The sequence below is a fragment of the Stenella coeruleoalba genome (assembly GCF_951394435.1).
Source record: "Stenella coeruleoalba genome assembly, chromosome: 7".
Classification (NCBI taxonomy): Eukaryota; Metazoa; Chordata; class Mammalia; order Artiodactyla; family Delphinidae; genus Stenella; species Stenella coeruleoalba.
This window is the reverse complement of record NC_137153.1, coordinates 11,973,528-11,992,212: the sequence shown is the minus strand read 5'-3', so window position 1 is coordinate 11,992,212 and position 18,685 is coordinate 11,973,528. Positions and strand designations below refer to the sequence as shown.

The 18,685-nt window shown below is 40.1% G+C and overlaps 1 protein-coding gene across 11 annotated transcripts in view; it reads left to right on the top strand.

Annotated features, from left to right (window-relative positions):
* The window catches only part of LOC307189184 (uncharacterized protein), a 408,683-nt gene that overhangs the window by 100,578 nt on the left and 289,420 nt on the right, over positions 1 to 18,685 (top strand). For 8 of the 11 annotated variants that reach the window (XM_079926999.1, XM_079926998.1, XM_079926995.1 and 5 more), the window contains one exon: positions 8,022 to 8,152. The exons of 2 other annotated variants lie outside the window; for them this stretch is intronic. The gene's annotated coding sequence lies outside the window, so the exon portion shown is untranslated. Of the gene's footprint in view, positions 1 to 8,021; positions 8,153 to 17,345; positions 17,423 to 18,685 lie in introns of all 11 variants that reach the window. One more of the 11 variants, XM_079926996.1, reaches the window with a different exon arrangement.

Here is an 18,685-nt window from a genome sequence, read left to right as displayed (position 1 = left end):
ACCTGCCCTAAGTTGGGTTTACCTTAGATTTCCCATTGTTGGTCTTCCTTAGCCTGACTCTCCAGGACTCCAGTCACTTCAGATACACTCCATCCTGCTCTCAGCATTGTTGACAGAGGGGAGGTTCCCATAGAGTCATCATCCTGTTAATTCATCCAATTAGATATCCATTGTCCCTCCAGACCAACTTTCTAAATGTGACCTGCTTCCTGGAAGAGAACTTCCTCTGTGTCATTATGAGAATTTCCAAGTCCATTACATCATGATGAAAAACATAAAATAACTGATCATACCCTAAGAGCGGTTCCTAACACCCCTGGGTCACAGTGGGTCCAGTGCTAATCAAGCTATCCCATATGCCACTGCTTTACACACTAACGAATCTCGTACCGTTTGAAAAAGTGCCCTGCACCAAACAAACATTGTGTGTCCCATGAGACTGTCATCTGGGGCTCTTCTAACCCCGTAACAGCTCTAGCTGGGAAGGCCATTAGTCTTCCCATTCCAGTGGAATGGAGGTGACCTAACCATAATTTTAGCCACCAAATCACACCCACATCCGTCTTTTTGGTGACTGTCTACAGTCCATTTCCACTGTCTTTAAGTAAATTCTATGTTTCCTTCACAGACCACTGGTGACACAGTGGCCAGGCAGCTACATTCTGCTTTTCATCACATTAAGGCTGCTGTCTTAGCAGTTCCATGTTCAACCTTTATTTATGGTCACCCGGAGTGCAGAATCTCTGTTGTTCAGCCTTCTGCTCTGTCCAGTGTGTTGGTACTATTTCCTCCATCTAATCTGACAGTCAACCAGACAGATTCATGTGGCTGATGAACTGGGAACCAGCTGTATTTGACTCCTGTAAGTTGCATCACCCGAGGGCACCTTCTCACTCCTTTGCTCAAGATTATTTAGTTGAAACCTTTAGGTGGAAGTTGTAATTCAGCAATAGTCTATTTTTTCTTCTCCAGAGAGGACAGCTCCCAGAAGTTTTTCCTAACATTGGTCATTAGCACCAGATCTGAGACAGGTAGGAGTGTTGTTCTAGTACTTCATACACTTGGGGGAAGTGGGATGGTTTGCCCATCCTCAATTGTAATAGAATTCTAAGAGCCTCTTCCCTATGCTATGATCTCCTGCTTTTTCCATTTACTACCTCTCTTAACCTCCCCTTCTCTGTGGTTGAGCTTTCCAGATCAGCAGAAATACTACTTACCCACAAAGATGATAATAACACCAGACTAGCTCGCACTTCTCCCGAGCCCCACTTCAAGGCAGATATTATAAGTTCAGACAGGAGAGGAATCAAGATTTTCCTTCCCACTGAGGAGTGGAGATGCATTCAGAGCTTGTTAAATTTACCTACAGAGGAAGAAGTTAGACCTACCCCTAAAGAATCTCAAACCCAACAAGTCACCACTGGGTGGCATGTGTCAGTTTGGGACAAAGGCTCCTGTCTGCACACGTGGTCTGCTATTACCTGAGCAGATAGGTCATAAGTACCTCCTAGGAGTGCCTGTGCCGTTTACCCCCGTAAAACGTTCAGTTGTTTCTGCTCAGACCACATGCAAATTCAGGCCTCTTCATCTTGATTTTGGGAAGCGGGCACAATAAAATCCCTAGATGAGAATGATAATTTTACCAAAAACAAACAGACTTGCTAGTCTCTGAAGTTCTTTATTAGCATGCCCTTGAGAAATAATGATTAACTTCTCATGATTAGATTGTTATATTTGGTTACTCTGGCCCTTTTAACTTCTGGGAATATTACAGAATCACTTGGTCCATGAATTTTATCAGGGTTTATGCACGAGACACCATTCGTCACTAAGGTGTCACACCAGTGGTCCTTACCCCCTCCCCGCAAAACACTTCTTCTGAGAAGCAGTTACCATGATATCGTTAATGTCCTATACTGACTTGTCCTCAAGGGTTTTCAGTTCTAACTCAAAGATTATGCCAACATACCATGACATTTAGATATACTTTTGTCACCCAGTAAACGTATACTGGGACTTCCATTCCATAAGAATACAACTTTTGCCTGCCTGACCTTCAAAACTGGAATCACACAGAAGAGGAGCCCAGGTCTGTAATGTAATACGAGCTCACCTTCAGCCTCCTAAGTCGTCTTCATCGCCATGGTTACAGTGGAGAATTCAGAGGAAACACCTTGGTGTCTCAGCCATTATGCCTTCAAAGTCTGAAAGGCAGTCTTGCTTCCAGTATCAGCCTGATATAACTCCAAGGATCAGAACATCAAATCAGAGTTACACAAATTATAAGATCTTTTCCAATATCAAGCTCTCTTAAGAATTTCTAGGGTACTAGTAATGGAGATGCCCATATGAAGCAGCTTAGCTCCCAAGTTTTTCTTTCATATCATGCATTTTCTAAGCAAATACACAGAAGATGCTGTATCAGTCATAAAGCACCCCAGTATTTTTGGAGACAATAACATAGGTCACATGGCATGTTCCAGGGACAGCCATAATTCATAGATTTCTATTATTTAAATTATACATATAAATATGTATATATATATATTTACCATAAGACAGACAGATTCTGCTATAAGCGTTTCAGAGATAATGACTCTCCTGCCAACAGAAACCATTTACTGTTGACCCTTGAGCGACAGGAGTTTGAACTGGGTGGGTCCATTTACATACAGATTTTTTCCATAGTAAATGTTACAGTACCGCAAGATGCAAGGCCGGTTGAATCTGTGGATGAGGAACTGCTGATATGCAGGAACCACAGATACACAGGACCAACTCTAAGTTAAATCAGCACCCTTAAATATCGTGACCCCCGTTAAATCAGTCATCCTTCTTAAATCTATTGACGTTCATTAAGCCAACCAAACACCCTAGGTCTCCTGAGCCCGATTCAATCAACCCCCTTAGGTTTCCTGACCCCCATTAAATGAATAGGCTGTCTGAAGTCTCCTGACACCCATTAAGAAGGATGATTGATTGAATTAGGGTCACCATATGTAAGAAGGCAGATTGAATCAAAGGGAGTGCTCCCAAGCACCCCCTAGGGTACAGCTGGGGAGGGGGGCGCTTGGTGTGTGGTGGTGGTGTGGTGCCGTCCCTTGTAGGGGGGAGTTCGGGTGCCCCGTGGGGGGCCTGTGCACCGCCTCGTGTACAGCAAGTGCAGGCACGGTCCATGTCCCTAATCCCCAATGTGGTGTTCAAGGGTCAGCTGTAGTCTGTTCCCAAAGAAGCCTGCCACTAGTATGTTTACAAGAAGGGTAAATCGGGTCACCTGCCTCTTTCGCCCCTAGAGCTTTCCCCGCCATTTCCTAATCCTCCTGCCAGACAAAGTAAAGGGAGGGTTTAAGGACTGTAGGTATGCAAACTTTTCTAATGCTTCTTTTTCCTATGCTAGCAGTAATTTCTGTTTTTACAGTGTTTCTGAGAGGTAGGAAAATGAAAAAAATCTTTGCTAACTTCCTAGAATGCTGATCAGCTTTTAATAGAGTTTTGGCTTTTATGTAGTTGATTATCATGTTAATATTGCTGGCAAAATCTGATAGCCAAGTCCATCTATGCTTTTAAAAGTAGGTTTAATAAAAATCAGTATGTGTAAGGATGACAGCAATGACAACATATTTTTACACTTTTAACCCTCACTTTTTGGAAAATCTTATTTTTAAAAATATCAATGTTGGCAAACTTGACTTTGAAGTTTAACTTTATTTTTCAAAACAACCAAATAAATTTAGATCATGCCCGATGAATATAGTTTTGGTTAATTAAAATAAGTTTTAGAATATTAAGTCTAAATCCAGAGGTTAATAGTGGGAATTTTGTCATAGTCCTTATTAATTTGCTGTGAAGTTCAATTCATAAAATGGAAGCAATATGCTTTTATTTTAAATTTTTCTAACACATACAACTGATTACATTTTTGTGGTACCCATTGAAGAAATCACAGTTTAAGGAGATAGTGATTTATCAATCTTCTAATATATGATATGATATAAATAATATAATACACATCTATACATAAATACAAACTTTATGGCCTAGGTGAGGTAAGGTTATAGTATATGGTTTTGAGTGACTATTTTTTCTCATAAAAATTTGCTGAAGAGCTCAGAATAATGAAATATAATTTTATATATTTGTTATAATTAAATAAATAAAAATTATTGTATTTCCGTGGAAAAGAAGGGCCAAATGAATGTTAGGATGAATTCAGGTAAGACTATCTTCAGAAACTTCTGTATAATAATCAGTAACTCTTACTTAATCTTTTGGCATATTACAAAATACAGTACTATCTTATGTATTAGATTTTGAGTTCTATGTTATTCTGCGATAGTAACCTAAAGATAACAATTCTTAAAAATTAAGATTCATTTAAGAATACTACTGATACTTGTTTTAAAATGAAATCGGACATTTCAGTGAAAAATATTTGTATAGGGTTGAATAGCTCATAAGGAAAATCTTCATGTTATGTTAAAAATAAACTACCCATACATCTTTCTTTGGGTAAATATGGCAAAAGGACATTTCAGAAACAGATGAAATGACAGTGGGATTGTAAATTCCCCTCTGCTCACATTCTCACTCCCAAATGAAAAGATGAAAATAACAAGGAAGCCTTGCCTTCCTTTACTTATTTGCTCTCTAAAAAGTCTGCCTGCTCTCCACACATCTGCCGGCACTGGGTAGAGTAATGAAGTTTTCCACCTTAATTTAGGAAATGCAGAGTCTGGATTTCGTCTGTGAGCCCTGGGAGCTGAAGTTTCAGGAGGATCACTTGCTGGCTTGATGTAATGCAGCTGTAATTCAGTAAATGGTATCTCATTGCTCAAAAAACATTCATTTAATTTTAAGTAAAATAGTACTAAACTAACTAAGCACGAACAGGATTTCTAAAAGGAATAAACAAGTCTCTAAATGGCCACGGGCATACTCCTCAGCCGAATGTTGTAAAAAACAAAGCAGAATAGCCCTTAGGAAATCATTCTTTTACATGAAAAAGTAATGTTAATAAAACACCAAATTGAATTCTGTCTACAGTAATCTCTTAGCAACTTGCTAAATACGTATGTAAAATGCTGTTAACTTTTATTAAGATCTTATTTTCTGACGAAAAGTATAGTCTTTTCCTTATGTGAAAAGTGAGTGGGGTTGGATAGATGATCTTTTGGTTCGTTTCCAGTTTAGAACAAAAAAAATGTAAGGATGAAATGGATAAGATGCTTAATGACACACTTGTAATGTGTTACATATGTTTGACAATATACAGGAATGTATGAGCATTTTTACTGTAATTAACCAGTTCTCCAGGGCTAAGGGGTAAGAAGATCACTTTACTAAGTGACACCTGGCATGTGATTAGGAAACACGGTTAGCACAAGACTTCTTCCTGCTAAATCATTACGAATACACTGATGATCATTTTGTGCCTACCCAGCTCACTCACTTCTTCCCACGTGATGTTAAAATCTAACAGAGTATTTTAGAAGATCCACAAATCCAAGAATGCTTTTGCTTTTGTTATGCTAGTGTCAGATTTCAAAGCAGGGGAGTGCAGTTGAAGAGGCAAAAAAACTGAAAGGTGCATTGAATAACCTTTTCAAGGTCAAAACCCATGCTTGACTAGATGATTTAATTGATTCATTTATTAAAGAGATACTGATAATCTAGTCTATGCCTGGCTCTGGGGATATAACTTGAAAATATGGTCTCTTGTCTAAAGGATTTTATAAAATTTTTGAGGGGACAAATAAGTAGATTTGAGAACGCAGCTGTATTTTGTCAAATTAGACATTAATGAGATTTGCAAAATGTGAAACAATCTCACTTCTAATCAAATTTATGTGTGGTTTTGAGGAATATTATTCTATTCCATGAAAATTTATTTATGTTAACTTTTAATGAGTTTATTAATGTTATTTTAAATATACTATTAGATTTTTTTTAATTATTATTTTAAATTATAAAAATGATAAATATCAATAGATGTAACCCACATAAGCAAAAGCTCTAGGGGGACCTTAATAAAATTGACTAATTTAAAGGATTCCTTAGCCCTCAAAGTTTGAGAACCTCTGTGTTTGTAACAGTGGCTCCTTCTCGAGCAATAGGATTGGAGAGCGATGAGATTTGAAAGGTTAAAGGATATTTTTTTCACCTATTTTTTTGTATGCCTTGTTTTCTCATTTGTTTCCCAGATCCTGTTTTGCAGTTTTTTAGATACCACCCAGTTTATCTTCAACTGCTAATTTTATGTGCTATTTAGATATCATTGAAGGGTACTTATTTTTCCAATTGCTGAAAATACTACAATGTAAATGAATTTGCTATACTAATTCAACAGAGATTGAAAAACATTCATTCCAAAAAGTATTCCTCCTAATCCTTGAAGAAATGTGTGCTCTCTTTTTGAGATATTCTTAAAGCACAAAAAAGGTTTTAAAATATAGAAAGTGCATAGAGGTGAGGGAAATAATTCTCTAACCTTACCAGGAATATTTGCAAGATGATTACTTAAAACAGGTTCTCAGACCTTCTGGGAGGAACTTCCTTCCAGCTGGAATTATATCTTACAGGTGTATTGATCAGCAAGTTTTTTTCACATTACTAAATGTAATAAATAGTTTTTAATGAGTGAAAATACAAGTAATATTCTCTACCAGCAGTGTGGGGTTTTTGTTGTTATTTGTATGTATATACTAAGGTTCATTTCAAAAAATTGTTTTATTTAAAGATTTGATTGGGGAGCTGATTGGGGAGCCCATTTATTACATCATCCGACCAGTAAATATGTACTGGCAGCCTTCTGGCTATATAAATCTTGAACATGAATGGCAGGAGTAAAAAAATGACTACATGACAACACTGAGTATTTGCAGTCAAGTAATACAACCCCGTGTTTGAGTCTAAAATCCCTACGGAAAATCAAACTACAGGTAGTTGTCCTAAAGCAAAGAGGGACCTACCTGTGTTGTATTCGGAAAAATAGTTGTTATTCTATTAATTAAATATGTAACATGCACTAGTATGTCAAAGTACATGCATTTCATCACGAAGGAATTGACAAATGCTTCTTTCAGTAGTCTTAGAATAGTAGTTGAACTGTAGTTTCTTCAGGATCACGGGCTGCCTAGAAAATACCGATCAAAGATGAACACAGTACCAAAGGTAGGGTAAATTATCAAATATTAGATTAGTAAAAACACACATCTTCATTTTCTTTAATTTGTGAAGATTTTCCTCTTCTGTCTTCTAAAAACCATACAACAGCAGTACAGTTTCTATAGGAAAATAATTATTCAGCCTCTGTTTTGGGTTTAAGACACTAATATAAGTATATAACCATATTAAAACAGGTTTAAATATAATTACTTTAGAAAATACATTGCACTTACTGTGTCAACCTCCAAAATATATCTGCTATTGGAGGAATTGTTATGTGACAATGCTTCTCTTCAGACGTGATTAAAGTATAAAATACATTGCCAGAATCATCTTCTCTCAGTTTTATCTAAAACCCTCTAAATATGACTATATAATCCCATGGGAGTTTTTGAGTGATGCTGTGAACCCTGCTGTAATACTCCTATGTATGATTCTCAATTTAATGCAGTTCAGCTTGACAGCCAGAACTGCATATAAATAAGTTGTTTCTGTGAATGAGCATTTTAATTATTGGTTTTACTCTGTACACATCCGTGACGTTAATAAAGTACTCTCCTTGTCATCAAGTCTATTACAAGAGAGACTCAATGAGAAAGATATTTCATTTTTACAATTAACTAACAGCTCACTTCCCTATGCCCCACAGATATATTTTAATTTTGTTGTGTATCAATTAGAGTATGTCAAGGGTGAGAATACAATAAGTAAGCCAGTATCCCAATTAAGAATGTGATTTTGCAGATTTAAAGACCATGGCTTCATTTATATTTAATTGACGGGAACTAAAATAATGCACTGCATTTCTCATAATCAAGAAAGGAAAATAATGTTCCTTTTTGTCTATAACTCTGCAGTAGTAATTTTAAACTCTGAACATTTGAGAGGAAAAACAAAATGCCATCAGCAATTGAGCTCCGAATACTTTACAGCTGCCCGCTTCTCAACCCAGATTACAGAGGTAATGAAGACCGTCCTCATGATTCAGGTATGAATGGATTCCCCCCACCTGACTTAGTAGTTTATTCCAGTGGTTTTATTTTCTATCTTTAATTGCATAGGCTTGATGAAGGGATCAGAAAGTCTCGGGTTGAGACTCAGTGCTGTTTCACACTGCCTGTGCGGTGCTGGGGAAGCTACCAAACCATTGGGGGATCTGGGGGATGGGCAGTAGTACCTCATCAGTTCACTTGTGAATTAGATAAGACACTGAACATTAAGCACTTTGCCTGGTGTTTGGCACACAGTAGGCGCTCAGCAGTGTCGATTTTCTTCCCTTGTTCAGTTTCCCTCATTTCACGGAGAGGAGTCACAGATGTCCCTCCCCCTTGGCTTCTCTTCCGGGGGGTCATTCCTTTGTAGATTCTGAAACGATAGTTTTACAAGCTTGCTATAAAGTACTTACACCTCGAGTACTCACACCTTTGTGGATGAGCTCTCTGGAGACAACAGTATGGAGGTTCCTTAAAAAACTAAAAATAGAACTACCATGTGACCCAGCAGTCCCACTGCTGGGCATATACCCTGAGAAAACCATAATTCCAAAAGAGTCATGTACCACAGTGTTCACTGCAGCACTATGTACAATAGCCAGGACATGGAAGCAACCTAAGTGGCCATCGACAGGGGAATGGATAAAGAAGATGTGGCCCATATATACAATGGAATATTACTCAGCCATAAAAAGAAACGAAATTGAATTATTTGTAGTGAGGTGGCCGGACCTGGAGACTGTCATACAGAGTGAAGTAAGTCAGAAGAGAAAATCAAATACCGTATGCTAACACATATATATGGAATCTAAAAAAAAAAAAAGCTTCTGATGAACCTCTCCATCCAAAATATACACTGTTTTATACAACAGACCTGAGTGTCTGTGGATTGGTATCCATGGGGTTCCTGACCAATTCTTGGAGGGACTACTGTATGTAAAATTGCTTGATTTCTCCTTCATAAAACATCCTCCTGAGCTATATCCCACTGTAGTCACTTACCTACCTCTTTTAACAAATTAAAAAAATATATTACTCCAAATTTGATTTTATTACCTTACATCCACTTCACCTGTTTTCTAGTTACTAGTCTCTCGAGGACATTGACATTATGTTTATTAGCAGCACCAATGACCTCCTTATGAACGTAGTTATACACATGCTCAAGTCCCTTACGTGAAATGGTGCGTATTTGCATGTAACCTACGCACATCTTCCCATAGACTTTAAATCGTCTCTGGATAACTTATGATAGCTAATACAATGTAAATGCTATGCAAATGGCTGTCGAGACAATGTATATACTATGTAACTAGTTGCTGGCATGTAGCAAATCCAAGTTTTGCTTTTTGGAGCTTCTTGGAATTTTTTTTTCAAATATTTTTGATCAGAGTTGCTTGAATCCACATATGCCAGACCCTCGGATACAGAAGCCTGACTTTATTGAAAAATCAGTAAAGCAGACAAAGACTAAAGACAGAGAAGAGTGTGAGGCGTGCAAAGGGGAAAAGGGATATTTCGCTGCAGTCTTGACACTGGAGTCTGGACCCTCCTAGGAGCACAGATACATTCTGCTTGTGACTGAGGCAGAGATGGTCTTAACCATGGAAGATGGAATCAGTTTTAGATCGTCACCTTCCACATGTACTTGGTCCTAAAGCTGATCTACCAGATCCATTTTCCCCTGACTTCTTGATAACCCTTCTCCTCCTATTTGCAAATAAACCTTTGTACATCCTCCCATACGCTTTAAATCATCTCTATATTACTTATAATACCTAATTCAATGCAAATGCTGTATAAATAGTTGTAAAGACCGTGTATGTGCTATGTAAATAGTGGCCAGCCCAGAGCAGATCCAAGTTTTACTTTTTGGAACCTTCTGGAATTTTAGTTTTACTATTTGTGATCTGCAGTTGGTTAAATCTGCAGATGCAGGACCTGCAGATATGGAGGGCTGATGGTATATCTAATAGACACTTTCTTTTCCTTTACTACGTTCTCTTCGTTTCGTCATATAACAGGTATCTATTGAGTCTACACTCTGTGTCTAGGACTACATTTGGGGGAAGGGATACAGCAATAAGGAAGTGAAAATGTCCAGTGGAGGGGCACTGTGGACCATCTTCTCCCTTTGGGACAATTAATCTAACATCCAGTTTACAGTAAGAAGAGCCTGGGCACAGAGAGCCCTGGTCAAAACCCTAAAGCTATATGTCCAAGAAATGGTGGACCTGGGAGGCACCAGACAGCCTGCCACCAGAGTCCATATCCTTCCCTGTTGCTCTACGGTGCCTCTCAGACCACTGCTCAGTCGTTTACATGTTTCAAAGACCCACAGGAAACCAGACATCTTGTGAAATTCTAAAGAAATATTCTGGGGACTTCCCTGGTGGCGCAGTGGTTAAGAATCCACCTGCCAATGCAGGGGACACGGGTTCGAGCCCTGCTCCGGGAAGATCCCACATGCCGTGGAGCAACTAAGCCCGTGCGCCACAACTACTGAGTCTGCACTCTAGAGCCCGCGAACCACAACTACTGAGCCCGTGTGCCATAACTATTGAATCCCACGTGCCTAGAGCCCAGGCTCTGCAGCAAGGGAAGCCACCGCAATGAGAAGCCCGTGCACCGCAACGAAGAGTAGCCCCCGCTCGCCGCAACTAGAGAAAGCCCAAGTGCAGCAACAAGGACCCAACGCAGCCAAAAAAAAAAAAAAAAAGAAATATTCTGTTTATCCCGGCGACATTGGTCTCACGGTACCTGGAGGTACAGCGTCTGTCACCTGCATCCTTCACTGAGCATACTCCCTCCACGGAAGCTGAAAGAGGCCTGGAGTCAACATCGTTTCTCCCACAGAGGTAATCCCTCCTCCTCCAGAGTTTGTGATGCCCAGACAGACAAGGTCTACTTTTGCATTTGGCTGTTGCCTGAAGTGCTGGACTCAAGGGCTCAGTTTCTTCTTTCTGCAAAATGTCCTGAGTGAAATCAATACAACACCAAAACGGAGGGCTTGAAATTGGTCACTGAAGGAGGCTGTGCAGTCTCCACTCTCTGGAGGACAAGAGAGTTTGCAAGTTAGCCTCCTTCCCTCCAATGCTCTGGGAGAGCTTCGTGATCTTTCAGTTAAAAAAAAAAAAACTACATCATCCTCATGTTGACTTTAAAAAATGCACAGCCTAAAAGTTGAGGGTTATGTTTTATTTGGCGGACAAAACTGAGCGCTTAAACCCCGGACACAGCATCTCAAACAGCTCTGAGGGACTGATCTGAAGAGGTCAGGTAGGAGCGAGCATTATAGGGGGTTTTGCAACAAACACCGGGTAGTCAGATCCCACGTGCCGCGGAGCGGCTGGGCCCGTGAGCCATGGCCGCTGAGCCTGCGCGACCGGAGCCTGTGCTCCGCAACGGGAGAGGCCACAACGGTGAGAGGCCCGCGTAAACTCCGCCCCCCCCCAAAAAAAAGTTTACTCTTAAAGAAAACCAGACATCTCAAGTTAAGGAATTTAGTGCTTTTATATGTATAAAGGTGCAAGAGTCTGGGCTCACTGAAATCATTCCTTGGTACACACCTCAGCTCTCTGGGGCCAGTGTCCTGTGCTTTCTCATCCTGGGTCTACTACGGGTATACCGTCGTCAGGGGTGGGCTGCAGTGGCTGAGGGCTAGAAGGCGGGGCATCCTGTCTCCATCCTGAGTCCCCTCAGGCTCCCTGTTGCGGAGGCTGCAGTGTGATGGCTTGACGGCTGCGGCGTCCTGTGTTTACTGATGTGGCAGTAACATTCTTTCACTGACACTCAGAATTGGCTGTTAGGCTGGGGAGACCTGGCAAAGCAGGAGGTACAGTTATATGTCAGATATGGCATCGTCCGCTATGGCTCCGTAGCTCTGATTATTCCCCCCCTCTAACTCCACAGCTTAGCTAGGCGTACCTCCAGCAGGGAAAAAGCCCTCTGACACCAGGAGATAAATTAGTGGCTAAGTAGATAGATACAGGACTGATTAGGAAGCATACTTGTCAAAATACTCAAAAGGATAATATTTGGGTGATGGGCTGCTGTTGCTTAGCTGTTTTTGCCTATCGTATGTAATTTTGTATTACAATTTACTTTAAAAATACATAAATGATATGCACATGATAAATACTATAAATAATTATAATTTTCTACACATCCAAAAGCTGTTTTCAAAAAGTTATGTAGCGAGACATGTGTTCCCACAGTTTCAAGTTCCTGCATTATTTTACAAAACAGGAACTTCCATGTTTTGAGAAATTTGGGAAGAAATCTACTGTGCTCTCTACTTGGCTCTTCTACATGGGGTCATTTACATGCTTACTGAGACTGCAAACTCTGCATCCTTTGGTCTCCATTTCTTCCTCGGCTTAATTTAAAGATGTCATGGCCCCTGCACATGGAAGGACTCTATCTTTCTCCTTTCTGAACGTGGCACACCAGGAATGTGGTGACTGCCATGAGCTCCACACAGCTGGTTGGGTGCATGAGCTCTGTTTGGAACACTGAATACACGTGCAAATCCCATGGTCTTGACTTGAAGTGAATCAGAAAGGAGGGGGAGACATGATGAGCTGCCCTACCTGCAAAAAAGCCATCCTTTAGTTGGTCCATAACACTGCCCATGACCTCCTGCAAAGCTCCCTGGTGTAAACCTCAGCGAGCTGTGGAATTCCATGTGCATTCAGTTTATAGGCTTATGGCAGCAGCAAAGCAGAGACACACAACAAGGAAAACAGTAATCAAATAAAAGAGATGTGGAGAGAATCTAAAAAAAATAGAAAGACCCAATTTTCATTTTAAATTGAATGGAACTGTTAGGTCATTTTGAAACTAACCATTTACCCCCAATTTAATATATTTTGGTTTTATATACACTAGACTGCATCTAACCTAAAAACGAACTTACCAATATCATGCTCTTGCTTTAATTTTATCTCTTTCTACCTCTTCAGTATCCTTTCACATACGTTTCCCTGGTCTTTTTTTTTTTTTTTTTTTTTAATCTCTCGTTTTGAAATTACAGTGGGACAAAAGGCAGAGAGCCCCTCGCTGGAAGTTGCACTGTAGCAGCGGGTGAGCAGACAACAACTTAACCCTCTGCCCGCCTTTGTGTAATTGGTGATTCCTCCCTTGAAAAGTGACATGCAATTGTGGAGGAAAGAATTAAAGAGAATGGCACACAGCAAGCAATGAAGCTTCTGGTCACGGAGGGACCAATCCCTTAAATATTTTATAAAAATCGCTCTTATCCTTCCATGATGACTCTTCTCCGAAGCTACTTGTCATTTTTAACTTAAACTTGGGCTATTTAGAACTCTCTTTAATGTTTATCACCTTATGGATACAAACGTACATTCAACATATCATTTCTTATTTGCCTATTTTTTCCAGTAACTTCATGCTGAGTACGATCCCTCTAATACTCATCCCTTCTATGTATTTTCTTTCCCATCATATGTTAGGAAAAAGTCCTGATTATGCATAAAGATGTTTCTGATATATAAATATATATATATATATCAGAAACATACACACACACACACACACACACACACACACACACACACACTTTTAAGTTATCATCCATGGTCACACTTTTAACTATTAAAGGGAAGTAAAGCATTCCACCCAAAACATGAGGTAATAAAATATATTAATACAATGTATAAATATATATAATAAACATAAAATAATAAATGTATAAAATGTAACAGTATTACAAGGTAGATAAATCCTCATCTGGCAGACTTAAACTAAGTTACGATTATCGCAAATGTTATAACTAGGTCAGATGACATTTTGCTTATGTCTTTTCCAACAGATACACACACACTCAATCCTAAATGCTGAAATTTTCTTGTTTTGTGGTTTGAATGTTCATTCTTCAGAGCATAGTTTAATCTCTCTGAAATCTTAATTTCTGGACATGAGAGTATTTCAATGAAAGATAGTTATTAAGAAACTGCCCTGAGCAGAAAATGCATCAATTAATACTACTAAAAGTATGATGGAATGTTTAATTCATTCTTGGACATGTAAGAAGCAGGGTATTTGGAACTTTGACATATATAAAACCATATTAGCAAGGATGTTCTCTGATAACAATAAAATGTATCAGTTTGCCCACAAGTAAGAAGTAAAGGTACTGGTATTCCTGTGTCATTTATCATCTGCAATCATATAACTAATGCATGGCTTTTCCTTTCACTCTAAAATAGACTCTCTGCTTGATGATAGTTTACATGGCCAAAGATAAGTCAATCTGAAGAGAGTAAAGACCAAAGGAATTAATTCAGAAATCTTCACTAGAGGATTTAAATAGAAATCAGAAGCCATCATAAAACTTTTTGATAAGCAGGAGTTTGGAAGTCCAGGAAAGGGTCTGGCCTCAACTGCAGAGACATTTGGTGTATAGAGATGCTCTTGGTGAAACTTCAGGGCCGTGAAGGCGAGCTCCAGGTGCGGGAGGGCTGGCGTCAGTGGAGAAAGACTCATTCCGGGCAACTTTAGTCCACAAACATCAACTTAGCACTTACTATCCGTTCAACACATCTTGAATTGTGGCAGTCAGTATTCTAGGTACTAGAAACAAAGCAATGCACAAAGTAGACACAGGACCTACTCTCAAGGAGCCAGCTTTTTACCAGGGGAAAGTATATACATATCAAAAGATGTCAGTGGGGCTTCCCTGGTGGCGCAGTGGTTGAGAGTCCGCCTGCCGATGCAGGGGACACATGTTCGTGCCCCGGTCCGGGAAGATCCCACATGCTGTGGAGCGGCTGGGCTCGTGAGCCATGGCCGCTGAGCCTGCGCGTCCGGAGCCTGTGCTCCGCAACGGGAGAGGCCACAAGAGTGAGAGGCCCACGTACCGGAAAAAAAAAAAAAAAAGATGTCAGTGCTATGCAGGTAATTAAGATAGGGTAATGATACTGAAAGCTACTTGAGACCTGTTTTAGATATTGTAGCTTTAAAAGTATGCTAGCCAGGATGCTGTCAAGAAACAAATGGTCTGCTCCAACAGGGCCATTGAGCAATGTTTCATAAGGGAGAGTTTTTATAAAGAAAGATGTGGGTAGGGGTAAGAAAAGCTGGGTGAGTTCCTTGGGCTGAGAACTGAGGGGCATTAGCACTCCAAGTCTGAAGAGGCATGTAGAGGGCGCAGTCAGAGAATCCCAGGCAGAGTAACTCTGGGGCAGGAGTGGCTTGAGCTGAAGGACTTGGGGAAAGAGAACACCTGGGGAGAGGCAGGAGGGACATGGGAGAGGAAGCACCGAAGGGTAGCCCTTTTGTCCTACTCCTGAATCTCTCACTGCCCAGGTCATAGGGCAAGGCATCACCAGAGGCAATGCACACAGTCAGTCTCTGAGGGGGCAGAGCAAGTGGAGCCTGGCACAGAGTGGCAGCACAGAAGGCCTTTCTCAACAGGCGACATGTAGTCTAAAGCTGAACGCCTAACAGAAAATATGGGTGTAAAGGCCTGGGATGGGAAGGCGCTGTGAGCTGACGACCCCAAAACTATTTACAACACTTGTTCTTAAAAAAAAAAAATTAATGGAAGTGTAGTTGATTTACAATGTTTCAGGTGTACAGCAAAGTGATGAAGTTACTCATATACATAGATACGTATATATATTCTTTTCCCTTACAGGTTGTTACAAGATATTGAATGTAGTTCCCTGTGCTATACAATAGGTCCTTGTTGGTTTTCTATTTTATGTATAGTAGTTTGTATCTGCTAACCCCCAAATCCTAATTTATCCCTCCTCCAACTCCCAGTTTATTTTCTATGTCTGTGAGTCTATTACTGTTTCGCATATAAGCTCATTTGTATCATTGTTTAGATTCCACATATAAACGATGTCATATGATATTTGTCTTTCTCTATCTGACTTACTTCACTTAGTATGATCATCTCTAGGTCCATCCATGTTGCTGCAAATGGCATTGTTTCATTTTTGTTTTTTACGGCTGAGTGGTGTTCCACTGTGTACGTGGACCACATCTCTATCCATTCCTCTGTCGATGGACACTTACAATGCTTCCATGTCTTCTTCCTCTTTCTACTATTACAAAAGCTAAAAAGCCCAACCTTCTTTTCATCTAGCAGTGTCAATGTGATGTATTTATGACCAGTGTGGTAAACGGGGAAATATGAAAGTGGGGTTTTTCTACCATAATATATGGGCAAATGCTCCCAGGGAAGAGACTTTGGTCCCTTCCTCCTGCTTGTACATGGATGTGATGCCTGAAATTAGAGCAACTGTTTTTCTTCCATAAGGCTAAAAGAGAGACATGAAACGTAGTCCTGCAGAGCTAAAAGGATCCTGAATATTTTTGGATATGATTGAGCCATCACGTCATTCCTAGATATCCTACCCTTGAATTTTTGTTGTGGGAGAAATAAACCTCTTTATTCTTTTAAAAACAATTTGATGGAAATGTTGATGACTCCTTGTTGAGCGCAGTTATGACACTTAAAACAATTATCACTGACGGATGAAGAAGACCTTACACTGGGAACCAACTGGGTTAGTTTAAGGCATGTGGAGAAGGCCAGTGCCATTGGAGCATAAGGTGTGAGCAGTTGGTCAGGACCGATCCAGAGTCTTATTCTGTCAATCAGAATTTGGAGTAGATCATAAACCTAGTGGGAATCTAAGAAGAGCTTTAAGAAGCAAAGTAACATAACGTGATATGTTTTACTAAAATTCTACCCTTTCTGTGATATGAATAATGTACTATAGGGAAAAGGAGATTTAGGGATACGAATTTTAAAAATATCTATGAGCTAGTTTTTTAAAAGGTACAAACTCCCAGTTGTAAAATAAATAAGTTCTGGGAGGTCACGCATAGCATGGTGACTATAGTTAACGGTACTGTATTGTATATTTTAAAGTTGCTAAGAGAATAGATTTTAAAATCTCCCATCACAAGAAAGAAAACATTTATAACTATGTGTGGTGATAAATATTAACTAGACTTACTGTGGTGATCATTTAGCAACATATACAAACATTGTCTTGTACATCTGAAACTAACATAATGCTATATGTCAATTATACTTCAATAAAAAAGAGCCTATTACTACATGTGACAGAGACTGTTCTCTGTTAAAATCCATGTTCTTTCCTTCTTCCTGGCACACATCCAGACTATATTATCCACCCTCTCTTGCAGTTACATTGGTCATGGTGTTGAGTTCCAGGCAATAGAAAGTGAGCAGAAGTAATGTCTGCCCTGCCGTTACCTACTATGTAAGTTCCATCGACGCCCATCTATCTTACTCCATGCTGGCTCCCTCCCTTGGCAGCCTGGCATGGGAATGCCCAAGGTGGGGGGGGTCTTTGGACCCCCTGAAGCTGACAGAGCCACCTTCGGCCTGGGTTAGATGAAGTAGCAGAGCTTTTCCCCCTTAACCAGGAATCACAAAACAAGAAACAAGCAAGAAACACACTTGTATGTTTGTTGAGCCCTTACATTTTGGGTTACTTTGGTACGCTAGTCTAATATACTGTCAACCAGGTACGATATTGGCTATCACAGGAGCAGCTGGTTCGTGAAGGAAGGTGTTAACGGTGTTTTGCATTGATTGAGTTTAAACAACCTGATCAGCCTCCTGTAATTATCTGAAGGCCAAGTCCAGTTTTTCAGGAAGCTCATTTCGAGTGAATAAAGATTTGAAAGTACACATTAAAAGATGCAAATAGAGGGGTGACTGGGGTAAAGTGTAAGAGGGAATGTCTCAAGACGTGCTTTCTGATAATGATCACTGGACATTAAGAGTCAGCAGATGGGAAGAAGACTGTTGTGCAAACCGCCTTACGTGGGCCGAGGACCTTGCCAAGCCAACTATTGCTGTCAGTCCAGCTAGGGCTTTGCTTCCTCTTGTGGTTAATTCCTTCTAGTGTGCCCATGTTATTTATCTTCCATACTTGGACACTTTTGAGAGCGAACAGAGGTTAAAATTAATGAATCCATCCGGGAAGTCTACATAGAGGTGGACGATCCTGGCCAAATGGAAATAAAAGATGAACACAGACCAGCGTAGTTAATCCAGGACCGGCGTGGATGGAGCCTTTCCTCCGCAAACCTCTATTCCAGATGGCTGGCTTCCTCAATCAGAGGCTGTCGAAACGAAAAGCACCCAGCATTCTGTGGTGTATCCAAAGTTTATGTTACATATGGAGGGATGGTGAACATACATGGTCACGCACAGATCATAAATCTAATCAGTTCTGACAAATGCAAACGCTCTTTTCACCCACAGTCCCATCGAGATATTAACATTTCGACCACCCCAGAGAACCACCTGCTACTCCTTCTCAGTCAAGCTCGCTCCTCAAGGAACCTCTGTTCTGATTTCTGTCACCATCAGTTACTTTGCTCATTGCGTGATGACAGTCGTTTCATATAGTTTTACCTGTTTTGTGTTGATTTCCCTCAGAGAGCACCACGTCTGTGAAGTCCAACTTTGTTGTGTTGAATGTCAATAGTATGTTCCCTTTTAATGCTGAATT